This window comes from Chelonia mydas, chromosome 2 (assembly GCF_015237465.2).
Source record: "Chelonia mydas isolate rCheMyd1 chromosome 2, rCheMyd1.pri.v2, whole genome shotgun sequence".
Classification (NCBI taxonomy): Eukaryota; Metazoa; Chordata; order Testudines; family Cheloniidae; genus Chelonia; species Chelonia mydas.
The window spans coordinates 156,284,582-156,300,837 of NC_057850.1; positions in this window are offsets into that span (position 1 = coordinate 156,284,582).

Consider the following 16,256-nt stretch of genomic DNA (forward strand, 5'->3'; position numbering starts at 1 on the left):
CTAAAATTAGTTTTTGTTGCTTTTCATTTCTGTTAGAGTTACAGAGCCAACAGAGTTATGGGAGTGGGAACCGGACTCCATTACTTCTGTGCCTTATCAGCTTCACTCTGTTCCAGTGACAAGGCCAATCACTTACACCTGTGCAAGCCCATTGGTGGCAATGGTTTACACAGCTCTCAGAGGACATAAATGGAAGGCAATGGGGTTGCACAGGTGTGACTGATGGCAGGCTTCGATTGGCAGGACATTTATCACAGGTGAGAAACTGTTCAAGAAATACGGAACCCCAGCTTGGCTCACCCGTCCCAGGATGTGTTTGCAGAGCTGGCTGTTGGGGGAATAATAGTCCTTTGATTTGTAGCTGAGCATATTTGATATAGGATCCCTGAGAGACATCACGTATGAGATGCCATGGTGCCACTTCAGCGTTGTGTGGCGTAGCTGTGAGAGTAGGTGAGTGTGGCTGTGACTGCAAGGACCAAAGGCTAGCCTGCAGCTTGGGCTGAAGGGGACAGAATGGATTGGCTGGCTGCAATTACCATAGGCTGTCATTGCTGTGTTATAGAATAGTTACATAAAAGAATTTAGTTGTTAAATAAACTCTTTTTGTACCTTCAATAAGAACGATATAGGAGTTGAGCCTCACACTGCAGGGAACTTCTGGAATACCAAAGACTTTCAAAATTGTTGTAAGCTATAGCCTCTATTTTCTTCTTCTCTTTCTACCTTCATCTCCAATTTCTTCTTCATCCTGCTTCCTCTGGCTGTTCCCTTCTGTTTCAATTCCTTTTCCTTCTTCCCCCTCTCCCCTCACCCCCTCTTCAACATTTCTCTCTCTTTCCTATGTGCTTTGAGACACTGTCCAGGGCTCTGAGAACAGGCCTTGAGCTAGTCACTCACAAGTTCAAATGCAGGCTCTGATGCTGATTTCTCTCCATGGCCTCAGACAACCTGCTGAAGGCCAGTCTTTCAAAATGTGAGCCTTAACTTTTCTGCCTCAGGTAGCCCCTCTAGCAAATGAGGATAATGAATATTTACCTGCTGGACAGGGACATCCTGAGGATTAATTAGTGTTTGTAAAGTGCTTTGAGAGATGTGAAATGCTAAGAATGCTGAATAATGATATGAACTTTAGTTAACCTAGCCCTGATATTAATTTATTGACTTCCCGGAAATACAATACGGTGGGTGTGCATCCAGCTACCTAGTAACTAACCTGAAATCTGGTAAGCCACAGGCCGGGATATATCCAAATGTGCTGTCCAGAGGAGGCTACACAGGGTGCATTTTGGATGGAACAATCTTACACTCTCTGCTGACTTATGTTTTACAGAATGAGGGGATTTCAACAGTGAATATACGATTCATTTAGCATAAAGCTGCATTTTGCCCAAGGCTGGGTTGTTTTTTTCCATGCACCTGCTTACTTCTTTGAATCATGCCCACATGCTGCTATTTCAGTTCCTAACCCAGCAATTATCCACCTACTTGTGTGTGCACTGGGCACACTGAACGCAGCCAGTTTCCTCCCCAAAGTTTCAAAGGAAAATCAGGCGTCTCCTTTTCCCCCCTTTTATTGAACTGAGCCCTGTGCATCATCCTGTAGTTCTTTATCAACAACTGACATGCTTTAACATGTAGCTGCAAAGGTATATGCACTTAAATCATCATTTACTCCCTGTGCTCGCCTGACAGATTGCAATGCTTTTGTATGACTGATTAGCCACAGGCTTTGAGGATAATCTGCTGCCTTTAGCTGACCACTTCAGGGCCTTTTCCCATTCAAGTGTAAAAGACAGAGAGGTCGCAGTGGTAATGTTCACCACAAACTCTTTGCTGGGCAAACTCGCCCTGCCCAGTTCTTTATTTCTGGATGGAAGAAAGACCATTATTTTGGGAGCGTCTCTGTGTTGTGCTGACTTGTCATATCTTCTCTCATCACCTATGTGTGCCATGGTCAAGAAGTGGAAGGAATCACAGAGCAGGGAACTAAACCATCCTACAGACAATAAACTGTGGGGGAGCGGCCATAAAGCTACCATCGACCAAATAGATGGAATGCAGTCAGCAGAAAATTATACTCAGGACATATTGGATGGCTGCCTGAAGGAAGAAGACAGAAATAAGAGCTAGTGTTAGCTGCTAGAGATAGGGGAGAAAAACAGGAATCCACTGTATACGCGTAACCCTAGAGCAGACTTATGCTTCTGGGCCCCAATTCAGCAATGCACTAAAGCATATGTTTAACTGCTTTCTTGATTTGTGGTCTTTGTGCTGAAGGTCCCAGGTTGAGCCTTTGTTGACAATCCACTGTGGGAGCTCACGTGATATATTAACTCCTGGCTTTTTTCCTAGAAGGAAAAAAGTAAATGGAATCAACACAGTTCTGGAGAGTGATATCTTATGGGATCAGAAAAATCTTTCTAGGAGGTTGGATTAGACTTAATGTTTAATTAGTACCAGACCAACCCTAGAGAGAATTCTTGCTGCGACTAAGAGTAATTGGTTATAAGACACCTAGTTATGTTCATCATATGCATGGAGGCAACTCCATTGTCTGTAATGGAACTGCTGTCTATTACTCTAGGTCTGAACTGGGCCTAGTATTCAGGTGATACAAGTTTGTTTGTGGGTTTGGGTGGTCTGGGGCAGGGGGGAAACAACACATGAACTTTAGGGCCAGAGTTGTCCACTTTGGAAGCCTTAAGGCAGGTACATAGGTGCCTAAATACCTTTGAGGATCTGGGCCAGAGAGCCATAGTTAGGTATCCAAATAGATGTGACCTGATTTTCTGATGTGCACTGAAGTTGTTGGGAGATGCAGTGATCGCTAACTCTGAAAAACAGGCCATCATATGTAGCTGCCTAAATGTGATTTTTGGCCCTATATCATGATATGGCAGCAGCACTAGAGGCCTCAGTCAGGTCAAGGTGTCCGTGTGCTACGTAGGGTCTAGACTCCGATTAGTTCAGTTCACACATGCATTCTGTAAACTGGGGATTCTTCCAGCTGGTTAATATTTACAACAGTCATCATTGATATTTCTGGGAAAAGAGACCATTTAAAGCAGGGAAATAAAATTAAACCTGCATTTGTAGATGGTTGGGTTCAGAATGAGACTCACTGGAAAGAAATATTTTCCTTGTCTTTAGCAATTGCTGGCAGAAAGAGTCACTGTGGTGTGGACAACACTACACAGATTGGGGGTTTGGCTAAGGAAACTGAGGTGTTCGGATAAATTACTTCTTTCCACTGAAACAGCAGAATTTCATTTAAAAGTGTCATTTTATGCATTCCCGGCTCAATTCATTAAAGTCTCACTCTAGCCCTGGAGTGGGAAGGGCTAGCTGTCTGGGAGCAAGGTACCTGAAGCGGAGCGGTGCTGGGGAAGGGCAAAGGGAGTTTGGGAGCTCCATCCTGGTAAAACCCCAGGCTGCAGGCCTTGTCAAAAGCCTACAGGGGTACTGGGGCTGCAGAGATACAGCCTGGGAATAGGCAGAGGCAGCAGGTCCTAACCCCTTGCTGATGATGAGTGGCCATTACAGACTGCAGTCTGCCCCAGTGAGCGGGGGCTAGATGACGACTGGCAGTAGCCACTGAGGCAAGGTGGGTTTAGAGCAGTGGTTCTCAAAGCTGGTCCGCCACTTGGCGTGGGCCAGGGGACGTGCTGGCCACCCTTCCCGCAGCCCCCATTGGCCTGTAGCGGCGAACCGCGGCCAGTGGGAGCCGCAATCGGCCAAACCTGCGGACGCGGCAGGTAAACAAACCGGTCCAGCGTGCCAGGGGCTATCCCTGAACAAGCGGCGGACTGGCTTTGAGAACGACTGGTTTAGAGGGTTGGGGGTTCCCCTGAGAGGGGAAACCCAGAGTGCAGGGGTACTGCTGGGAGCAGAACCCCAAGGTAAAGGGGCACTGGGGTCCGGGAGGGACTTGGGGCCAGCGGCAGGCGAGACACCGGCCTGCAGAGGGCACTCCGTACGCTGGAAAAGAGCTAATTCCCAGACAACCAGCAGGAGGTGCCGCACCGGTGAGTCTTCTCTTCGCTACAGGAACCCTAGTCCCTACAGTGGAGACTGGCAACATCTGTGTAAAGTTGCACTCAGCCAATTTCACCACAGTGAACAATGATGTAAATGTGTCCGATTCAAAACAGGACGGACACAGTCTGCTCCGTTCTGCCTTTGCTACCGCAAAGTACCTGAATTTCACCAGCCCAAGGAGTTAAAGCTAACATTTTAAATATCGAAAGGATGACAGATGGATCCACGCTTCTCCCCTCCACGGTCCCTCCACTACATTTTTCCAATATTAGAGCAACAAGCTGTTCTTCTTCAGGTTCATCATTTTTAAATGACAAAACCATGACAGTAGTCTCCCCTTGAGGTCTGAGAGCCTGGATTACAGTACAGGCTCAGAATCTCATCAGTTTTTACACTCTCCTGCAGCATGTGGGGTCTCGGTTATTCACTGGAAACTAACAAGGTGCATTCAATGTGGCATTTAAGCCTGGGTCTGAGGGGAAAGGAGGAAAGACGCTAAGAAAAAAGACAAAACAGTTGCCGAGATAGAACTGCCACTGACTGAAAAAAATGGCGTCAAGGGGAAACACGGAGAAACTTCTGCAGAAGCAAAGGCGATAGAAATAGGGAGAGGCTGGTGGAAGTGGAACAAATGGAGCCCAGGCTTGCCAACCTCACTAGGAGTTGGGGGCTAGCCCCCAATACACTGCTTGGAAAACGTACTCCATGATAAGAGCTGCAAGCACACCAGCCAGCCTGTAGTTCACACTTGGGGTCCCTACACACAGAGAAGTGTCTGAGGAGATGCACAGTTTTCCCCTCTCCAAGTTCTCTGGCTTGCAGGGGCCTGGTGTTTGCTGTGCTCTTCATCCTGTACACAGTCAATGAGGCCTACTCCTCCACGACCCTTTTTGTGGTATCTAGCCCCCCCCCCCCCCCCCCCCCCCCGAGGACTAGCAGGCAGCATTCCCCATTACATCCTCAGGCATAACTTGGTCATTATTATTTTCTTATTTCTTTAGTGCTTAGGTACTTGTGGCCCTTTACAGCTGGCACTTTACATTCAGATGTAAATGTCAACAACTGGGCCTACTTGGAAAGTCCCCTTTGCGTTTATCTAATTGGAAAAAATACTACTAAAAAAATTCATGATCTACAACGAGTCGTGTGTCTTCAAAATGTAATGGGCACAGGGTGTTATCACTGTATCCCAGTGTCCCAGGAGCCCTCAAGGCTAAAGCATATAAAAGGGCGTAAGAGCTGAGGTCAAAATTGATGAGCCTGAGACTAAAATTCTCAAAAGTGACTAGTGATCCTGGGTGTTTAGCTAACATTTGACACCTTAAACAGGCCTGGTTTTAAGAAATTGCTGAGCGTTCATCTCCAGAAATCACGCCCTTAAATGTGTCTTGGGTAGGCCAACAAAAAATGGAGGCAGCAGAAGTCACCAGTCACTTCTGAAAATCTTGGTCTGGGCACATTGTTATCCTCCTAAATTCATATTTAGCCATCTAAGTAAAGGCAGCCTGATTGTCAGTGGTGCTGAGCACCCACAACACCCACTGCCTGTCATGTATAGGAAAAATCTGTGACAAACTATCGCCCTCAGTGGTTGGTTTGCATCTCCTAGGTTCACTTTGCAATTAAAAGGGCTGGAAACTGGAAGCTGAGATGCTCCTTTAAAGTTCCTCCCAATTAGTGGATGTCAGACCGCGGGCTTGGTCTGATGATAAAGGCCAACTCTGCTACCAGATCCTATGTAGCCAAGGCAGGAGGTAACTGTGGAAAAAGGATTGCAAAAAATAAATTCCCAGGCGTGAAACATGGCATACTACAGAGGAGAAGACCTGTGGGGTGATCAACACCTTTTGTGAGTGGGCCCTAGAAGAGCATGGACCAAAGAACAACGTTAGCTACAGCTCCAAGGAGAAAAAAATCAGAGGTCTGACTCGGGAAAGTAGGAAGGAGAAAGGAAGTGAACACTAACACAAAGATGGACGAGTTGAAAATCTCTGGAAAAAATACTAAGTTAGACCAAACAAAACATTCTTACTAAAGCCACTGGTGTTTCTGAAATCATGTCCTTTATTATGGCACTAGCTGCATCGCTGTAACATAACATTGCACTATGGGCAAATGCAAAAATAGTTGAGTCACCAGCTTTTATTCCTGGGAAGACGATGAGCTAGGGGGGTAAAGAATATCTGTAGCAAATACCCCCAGCATGCATAATAAGACTAGGTTGCTTTAAGGAACAGCTACATGAACCATTAAACTAACTTCCTAATAAACTATACTACACAGTTTAAGGAAATCTAATTTTATCTCTGCCTCCTACTCAGTAAAGCTCCCTATCATGCTTTTCCTTTGCTTCAGTTCTATGTCTTTGCTTTTTAATCAACTCCGTAAGAGCTTGGGGATAATGTTAATAATGGACAAATTAGATATGGAGAACGGAATTTTTTTTGTGCTTTTAAAGTTACCCAGCAGGTCTGCCATTAAAATAAAAACTAGATATAAAGAGGTTAATCACATAGCAACTTGAGTAGGCTACAGCAGAACATGCCAGTGACTCCAGCTAAGTTAGCATAAAGCTCCTGTCATTAGTTGGTGCTGGAATGGTAAAATATTTAACAAGGGGAACTCCTCCCCCCTTCAGCACTTTCCTTATATAAACTAATTAAGTGGTGGTATGATAAGAGTTGCCCCCTGGATCTGGGCCCTGCTTTTAGCTTGCCTACGCAAAATGCCCAAAGCCCTGATCCTGCTTCCAATTAAGTCAATGGTAAAACTCCCATTGACTTTAATTGGGGCAGGTTTGAGTCCCAAATGCAAAACAACAACAGCAAAGCATTTTAACAAGCAGGCCACTAATAGGCAAGTATAGAGTTGAACGCGGAAACTTTCTCCCTCCCGCATTTTTTTCCTGGAAGCCGAAGACTATAGGGAATATAGAACTTTCAGTTTGACTTTCATGAGCAATTGCTGACACACAGAGCCCAGGGTGCAGCACAACGAGCCACATTTGTGTAAACATGGTAGCACAGCTGTGAAACGTTTATTTAGCATGGGGGGAATTATTAGCTCTAGATCCATGCATGGGGGGGGGTCCCTTCTGCGTGCTGAGCTGCCCTACCAATGTGGAAGGTAATGGTAGTGCATAGCAAAGGAGTAGTAGCTTGTCAAATAGTTTGTAAGCCCTCCAATGGCCTACATGGTCCTCTGTGTTTCCAAAGCCACCAGAACACTGCCAGAGCAGCAGCCTGTATACAAAGCAAGGCCGTCCATATTGTGTATAGTTAGTTAACATGGTTATTTGGACCCCACTGTGTCTATGTGGTTCCTTCATGTTCTGTTTGTTGTGTAAACAGCAAAAGACACATAGGGTCCAGACGTCTCCCCAACACTGCCTCCCTGCCTGAGACATGCAGAGACCCCTCCATGAGGCTGGGATTTCACCTACAGAGAGGGGTGGGGATTGGCAGGCATGGGTCCAAAGGACAGGCATGCTACACACATCACTCCTTCCCCCATCCCCCTGGAGACAAAACACAGAAAATACTATAGCATGAGACTCTAGTCCCTTTTCCATAGGTCATTCCCACCCCCCACCCCCAAAAAATTGAACCCATCCCCTTTGACATGATGTTCTGGGGGGAGTGGCCAGCAGGGAAAAGAGATGTGATGTCTGGAAGCCAGAGATCATTTTTGCCAGATGCACTGACTGGACCAAAAAGAGGGGCAGGGGGGACGGAGACAGGAGTCGTTAGATTTCAAAAGGCCAAGTTAATGTTAACTTCTTTCTCACCTACCTTCCCTGTGGTCTCCTACATGAAGCAAACCCATTTAGAGACTAGGATACACTATGAGAATAAACCTACCATTTAGACAAGGTAGGGTTGGTTCCTCTATACCTACCAATGCCCTAGGATCTGTGCAATTCTCAGAATACCCATAGGCACTCACATACAGAACAAGAGCTTGGGAGCTGGGCTCAAGGTCATCCCTGCTGGTGGCTGCAACCTACTCCCACCCCCAGGCAGGTTGCAGTAAGTGGGTATGTCTACACGACCCGCCAGATCAGCGGGCAGCAATCGATCCAGCAGAGGTCGATTTATCATGTCTAGTCGAGATGCAATAAATCGACCCCCGAGCACTCTCCCGTTGACTCCTGTACTCCACCACCGCGAGAGGTGCAGGCAGAGTTGACAGGGGAGCGGCAGCCATTGACTCACCGCAGTGAAGACACTGTGGTGAGTAGGTCTAAGTACGTCGACTTCAGCTACATTATTCACGTAGCTGAAGTTGTGTAATTTAGATCGATTTCCCCCCCGCCCAGTTCAGTGAGGAGTTAACTGCTGGGCTAGCCCCCACAGGAGAGGAAGCTGCAGGGAAAGCCTTTTCCTTTCTCTAACATGCAGGGGCTTCTGCAGTGACTGAAGGAAAAGAGGCATGTAGTGAAAACAGTGCTCTCCTCTCTGGCCACTGATTTGGGCCCTAATTTTGCTGCCTTGTGGGGGACAATACTGTCATGACTCCATGTGCTGCAGACAATAGACATAGTTACTACACATCCACAGTTGGAGAAGAGCCATTGGAACCCAGCTCCTTCATAGTTGGCATAAAAACAATAAATTCACTCAGGGGAGCTTGAGAAAGTGGACACTATGAGACCTGGCTAAAATTGGACTTGACTTGATTTCTTTCTTCAGCTCACACTCAATATTCATACTGGGTCTAGTGACTGTGACTCTGTACCTGCCCTATAAGAAATATAAAGTATTTTTTTAAAGCTGGACTTCAGCAGACTTTATTGCCATCTACTTTGGATGCCACCAGAGCAACACTGGGCGGCATTTTCAGCATGTTTGTGACTGTGTTCAGCCCCAACGTGCCTCTTGTGCTCAGTTTTACCTAGCTGCTTAGCACTGCACATGCAGTGAGGAAAAGCTGGCTTGCATTTTACCGTGTTCACCTGATGAGCTCAGACTGAGAACCCTTAATGTAATGCTGCCGAAATAACCAATGGTGAAGCACCCCTCTGCAGTGCCGGAGGGAGATGTAAACAAAGCAGCTTTTCACAGCAGAGTCAGCTCCCGCTTGCAGAGGTTCACATCTTTTAAAAGCGAGGTGGCGCACATAACGTAGATCAGGGACAACATTCCGTGATTAGTTACCGTGGTCTGGATCCAGATGACTGCGCTGAAGCCCATGGAGTCACTTTGGCTCAACATCAAGACAAGAGGAGAATCTGCTATCAGATTCTTTGGGGCACCCCTTAACTAAACTAACTAACACACACACACACACACTCACTCACTCTCTCTCTCTCTCTCTACTCCACCCCTACCTTCCCTCCAAAGCTTTTAGAATGTCCTGGCTCCAGAATGTTTTGAGCCTCTTTCTCTAATTCAAATGCTAAGCCCAGATTGTGGCTTTGGGCTTCTGTGGGGAGCAGGTACAACTCAGGCAGAATCTCTGGTGGGAGCACATGATGGCAGCTCCACCACCCTTTGAAAGGGTACAGAACATGTCTCCCCACACATGGTTAGGGAATGATGCTGGCATTAACCTGACCCAATTCCTTTACTCCCTGTGGAGATTTTGGCTTGCTTCTGTGAAGGAGTGCCAGGCAGTTCCATGTGCTCTCTCCTTGCCTGCCCATTCAGGGCCATCCGTGGTCTGAGCCAGCCTGTAAAACTTGGGTTTGTTAACATGTTTATTGTTTCTCTTTGACTCCAGATCAAATGTGTGCTCAGTTTACAAGGAAACAGACTTTTTTTTTTTTTGGCCCACTAACTTCCAGCCCTGAAAATTCAACCGGGGCTGGGAAAGCCAAGCTGGCTTCTTCTCGACTCCTGTATCTGTCATCGCTGATAAATATTCTTCATTCAGAATTTATCTAACAATTCTGCTGAAGATGTGCAACCCGACTAGACTCCAGCTCGCTTTCCATTAGCTGTATTGACTCTCGCTGGCAATAGGGATCAAACTTATTGTCGCTGGGAAAATGAACCGATAACAACCATGAGACACACAGGAAGCAAATCTTTTGAGTCAGAAGATGACATTTTTGCAGTTTTTTTTTTGACCGTAAGAGCACTTTAAAGGTCAGATAAATTGTTCAGCAAAATCACTTTTTTTAAAGCCCTGACTTATCTGGCATCTTCCATTCTTGAACTGAGGTTTTTGTTAATTATTCAGAGAGAGAAGTGGACATTTGTCGGTTAGTTAATCAATTATAAAAAAAATTGACAGAAAGAAACTTTTGGAAATGTCAACATAAATTTAGGGAAGGTAAAAAGGTCGGGTACAGCCGGAACTAACTGGCAGCCTTGTTAACATGGTTGACACTGCGATCAAAGACTGAATTAGCTTGGAGATCTGAACTACCCTATCATGTTCCTGTTCTAGGCCAAGGCAAGTGTGGGCAAAGCTTGCCCTGCTGCTACCTGAGTAGTTGCCGTTTTAGGGATAAACGGAGCCATGTCAGTTCTTCATATTGCCAATCAGGAACTTTTGACAAAATAATAAATTAATTTCTTTTTTTAAAAAAAGAAGGAGCAATGCTCCTTCTGGGAGCTATGTGTGACCTTGAAAGCATGCACAATAATTATATGAGGATGACAAAAGAGTGAGTGGGCTCTTCCCTATTAAATCTATTTTTCAAGGTTAATACAGCTGCTGGAAAGCTCAGAACCTAAAGAGTGCAGAATCTTACTGTCCTTATTGGAAGTCAGCTTTGCTCTGGCAAAGTCAAACGATAGGTTCTGAGCAGACATTACCTTCCCATTTTGTCCTTGTGAAATCAAGGGGTACATTTTAAAAAATTGGTCTTGTAGAATCAGCCTAGTTGCATGGAGAAAACCCGACCAGCACTCGGCTGTAAAAACACAGCCAGGAGCCATGTACCAGCACTATCATTCTGCTAGCTGAGCTCTCCTTTTATATTTTAGGGCCTGATCCTGTGCTGTGCTCAATACCCTCAACCTCTCACTGCAGTCTGTGGGGGTTGAGCGGGCTAGAAGGAGAAGGAAGACAAATAGGAGACAGGGAATGGCTGAAATCTCCAAAGGTTGGGACAATTTTAGGCTAAACGTCCAGACTTTTTTTGTGTCTCAAGCTGAGTCTTTTGCGGTTTATCCATTACAATTGTTTGAGGAGCATAAGAGGTCAGAGATTAGGCCTCTACAATGAGCGGTAGGGCTATTCCGCTGGCTCATGCTGGTTTATGCAAGAAGCCAGATCAGGTGGGTCTTATTTGCTCCATTTCAGGGTATAAAGGGTTTGTATGATAGGGCGTGAAGAAACCCCAGGGCCAAGCCCAGTTCAGGAGTAAGCACAGGCTGCCATCTGTTATTTAAGATAATACCCCAAGAAGCAGGTGATTTTTGGACAGTAAGGCTAATGTAACAATTATTGCAGCCTTAGGAAGTTAGGCACCCAACTCCTATGGAATTTGAATGGGAATTGGGCACCTAACCCCCTTAGGTTCCTTTGGAAATCCCAGCTTCACTGGGTTCTGTGTGCACACCGGCTTGACGGAGCCAGTTCGGGACCCTGCCTCTTCACAGGGAAGAAAAAAGCTCTCTTCGTTTTTGTGCTGCAGCTCTAGCTCAGTAGCAGGTTTGGCAGCATCCCAGACTTCACTGAGCTCAGTCCTAGACCTATTATTAGTTATGTTCTGTTACAGTGCACCATTTTTAATTGCTGTTTTCTGAGCCAGAGGGAGCCTTGTCTAAATATATCTCGAGCGCCAGCACTGATATTTAGCACAGCTCCCGTAATTAAGCATTCAGCCAACAAATAAACTTCTCACTTGAGCAAACAGGTGCTCTCAAAACCGGCTGAACATTTGACTACCTTCCATTTTCTATTATTTTAATATCGTTAGGTGGCCTTGGCTTCCTTTCTTCCTTGGTGGTATGTGTCTCTGAACTGCCAACAAAATTACCGCTTTTCCATCACAGCTCTTTTCCAATTATGAATGCAGATGCTGACAGCTTGAATAAAGATGCTCCACTGTGCTAGGAGACTTTTCCTCCTTTAGGAGAACTAAAGCACTTCTGGTTTAAAAACCACCAATTTCAGTTTAGAACAATACTTCCTGGGAAATTATTTGTTTGTTTTTTACTCCACATTTGGCTTCGGTCTGATGACTAATTAGCACAAAATCTCTCACCTCTTACAGTTCAGCCGACGGATTCCAAAGCAAACAGGTGAATGCAAATCTTTCAGTTGAACCATTTCCTACACATTTCTGGCCTGCTCCAGATCTCAAGCTGTACTGTAGAAAGGCGTGAATGCTACTCAGCGTGAGTAAAGCTGGCAGAATTGGGTCCCTTCAAAGCTGGGGTGGTCCCACTGAAATAATTGAGAGTGGCAGATACTCAGCGTCAGATGCTTGGTATTTCTCAGAATACTTGTGGGATTTTCTGTTAGTACAGGCGGGACAATTTAGGAGGGAAAGCGTAAAACAGTGTAGCTTCGTTGAAGCCACTGGAGGAATGCTGATTTACCCCACGTGAATACCTGGCTCTGTTTTTTAAACAGAGTGCATTTCCCGTGTTATTCCTCCAGAAATATGATCTACCCCAATGCATGGCAATGGGACTGAAAGGTGAATCTGTGTCCCTCAGACAGTGCCTGATCCTGATCTACTTCAGTGGGAGTTGACTGTGCTCAGCAGCTCTGAGGAAGTGCTTAGCACCTCACAGGACTGGTCCCCAAGTGCCTAGCCATAGCTCTTAAATATTGACATCTCTGCCACCATGGACTGAAAAACATGTAGCTGTGAGTAATGGCTGAAATGTCACAGGTGCCTGGGAGAGTGCCACAGGATACTCAGCAGGGATATGTGTGTCTACCTTCCTTTAGGGTCCTTTCCAAATCCTTTGGGTTGTTTGTGTAATGCTGACAGCCCCCGAGCAGGTGGGATTGAACCTAGGACCTCTGAGCTTAGTGCATGAGCCTCTACTGCATGAGCTAAAAGCCAACTGGCTGTTAGCTAAGACTGTAGAGGAGACTCCTTAATCTTAATCTTTCACACTTTCACACCCCCGCCCTTGGTGCCAATACATGGGACAGAATACCACACCCAGGGGGATTATCCTAGTGCAGTAATTGATATTTAAAACTAAGACAGAAACACTGAATCACAGCTACAGTTTCTGAATGACAACACCGTCTCTCAGAGATGATCACCAGCAGTGCAGGAAACACAAAGTCTGATGAGAGAAGCGACGGGGAAATACTTGTTTTCTTTCCTTAGATCCGCTTTCTTGCTTTGTTCATGTGAAATAGGATCTGAGCAAATGCAAATAAATACACACCCCATAATATTTATCAGGTATAAGAACTTTCTAAAAATCACCTTTGTGGTGAGATCCAAGGGCTATGGTCTGTCACCTTTCCTCTCAATGAGTGGTACCTTTCTCTGCATGTAGATCCACTGATTTCAGTGGGACTGCTCATGGACTAAGGTACAAAATGGGGGGCAGATTCTGACCCCAAATGTTCAGACAGTGTAGAAACATACTCTTAAATTTTCAGATCAAACACAGGGATTTAGCCATGTTCATTCCTATTGACATGGGCAAGTTGCACAATTACATCACTCTGCACCATTTAAAAATGGGGGGATTGGCTTTGTAGGTCACTCAGTAACTCAAAGTCTCCCGTGTTATTTTAATGATTCCAAATGACCATCTAATGTTACAATCTCAGTAGTTAACAGGTATAAAGAGGATTTTTTCCAAAGTGCACATTAAAACAATGCATCCTTTTTTATCCAGTCTAGTAAATCCAAGCAAATCCTGTTGCAGTCCTTACTCAGTCAAGAAACACCTTGAAGTCAATGGGAATTCTGACTATGATCTGCAGGATTTGCTCCAAAAAGAAATCAGAAAGTTCGCCACTACTCACAGGCATATTTTCTCTATAGAGTTTTAAGACCATACACCCTGCCATGTGTAACTGCTTGCCACTGCTTTACCGAAAGCTCCTGTCTCCTATTACTGCAGAATCCAGTTACAAGAATAAAAAATAATGTGGCATTCCAAAAAGCAATGCATGACATTGAAATGCTGCACCCAAACTAGCCAGAGTTTAACCTGCTGATCCTAGCCCAGCTTGCAGGAGAGGAACAAGGCCAATGACTGTTGCTACCTGACCCAAAGCCTTCCGTCTGCAGTCAAATCAGGCTGAGATCCCAGGGAGGTGGCAGTTCTAGGAGAAAGCCGCAAAGACAAAGACCAAAAGAAAAATGAAGCAACAGATTCCTGGGTCTGATCATCTCAGATGTTCAGTGAAAGCCTCATGTCCATACCCATCTCTCTCCTTCCACTTCTTCCCTCTTGGTTTCTTCCACTTGTCTTGGGCTGTGTTGTAAAGATGTGCCCCTCTGGCTGCAACACAAGACACGAGGGTTCAGAAAAGCTCCCATGTCCTGTGTTGTAGCCCGAGGTCTCACAATATGTCAGAGGAAAAAGCCTCCAGCGTGCAGGCTCCTTTTCTAAGCAGGGCTGTTCTCATGCACTTTTGAATTCAACCTTTATGCCAACCTGGGAAAGGAAAAGCAGAAATAGAAGTCAGGTGCTCGTGCCGGGCATGCAGATAACACTGTGTGCTATTGCCATTGTCAATAACACTAATGGAAAAAGGACTCCAGCAGCTTGCAAACTGGAGCTCAAGGGTCAAGTTCAGGCCTGGGAGTAAGAGAGTGCCATTTCACTGACCTCAGTGGAGGGGCACCTGCTCACAGCAGGTCTGCATTTGCCCCATGGTCTTTGTCACCCCTGGGATCTCCTGGACTAAAAACACTGAATGTTCTTCTTAGGTAGCTTGGTTGACAGTTCTTTGAGTGGCACATGCAGCTAAGCACATACTTAGTAACTATTAATTTACCAGTACAGTTTGCCTTTTTTCTGTTTGCAAGTTGCCCCACGTCGATCACAACATTCTCCAATTTGTTATCCAGAAATAGTTTTGAATTTCTTCAGTGATAATTCCAGGTCTGCAGATCATTGTGAACAGTTCACTGGGAATATTTCCAAACTGTACTGTGCTTAAGTAAAATAAGCCCTGTTGCGTTATTCTGGTTTCCTGATTAGAGGAATTAACTAACTAACACACAGTGACTATCCAGTTCAAAAGTTCATTTTAGGCCAACGTTCAAACATTTTAAATGTGCATTTTTGAGAGTATTTTTTGCTAATAAAGCTCCAGTTCAAATATTCATAGAAAGCAAGCACCAAAAATGGTTACAAGCAGTTGAATTGAAATTCACTTTTAAATTCAACTGAATATTCACAGGGCATTTTGTTTTTTACTGCTCCCTCAGCAGTGAAAACTCAAGTAATAAATTATTCTTAACTAAAGTTTTCAGAGATGTTGCTGAATTTCTCATTTCTCGTATTTACTTGCATGCATTCCTTTGCTTGTGGGTCTACGATTCATTCCCTGGTGCAGTGATTTGCGAGGCAGTGCATGAAAGAATTTTTAGAAATGCCCATTCAGTACAAGTACACTGCTGTGCATTACAATCAAGATCAGCAATTAGGGAGCCAGGTATAAAAGACAAGATTTTTCGCTATCTCCGTTCAACCGATCTATGGCAGATTAATTGCTTTTTTCGTCCCAGAATCCCTACGTATCAATTTTTTGCCATCTCGTCTTGGCTAGACACTTTTGCTTCTCCAAACAAACTGTGGGGGCTGAGGAATGAAGTAATCTTAGCTACTCTGTCTATGAAGGTGACCCATTGAAATGTCTACTCGGGCACTATGATAAATCAGTGCTTACATTAACAGAGTTTTTAAGATTATATAAGTCATTTGCTCCAGAACATAAGTACAAACTTCAGGCATTATTCCGTTCAATGGATTCTTTCAGTTTGCTATCTACTTTAAATAAAACTCCAAGCTATCAGCTTTGTTCATGTACAGCTTTATCTCTCATGGAATAAAGTGGAGTTCAGCCAGCCATACCCCAGATTAGGCAAAGGACAAAGCTTTGAATTCAAATATCTTGCAAAATATGAACACCTCAAAAAGGAAAGCAGGCGGTAACTTTTGCTAAGAACGTGGCTCTCAAGGTTGTCTAATGATCAATGCAATACAATAGCTTTTAACTGTTAACCTGCAATGCATAGATCCCAAAGCTGTGTTTTATATTGTGCAGTTTTTGCAATGAGAAGCGATTTATCTGGAGATTAGTCATTTCTAAATCTGTCTCCT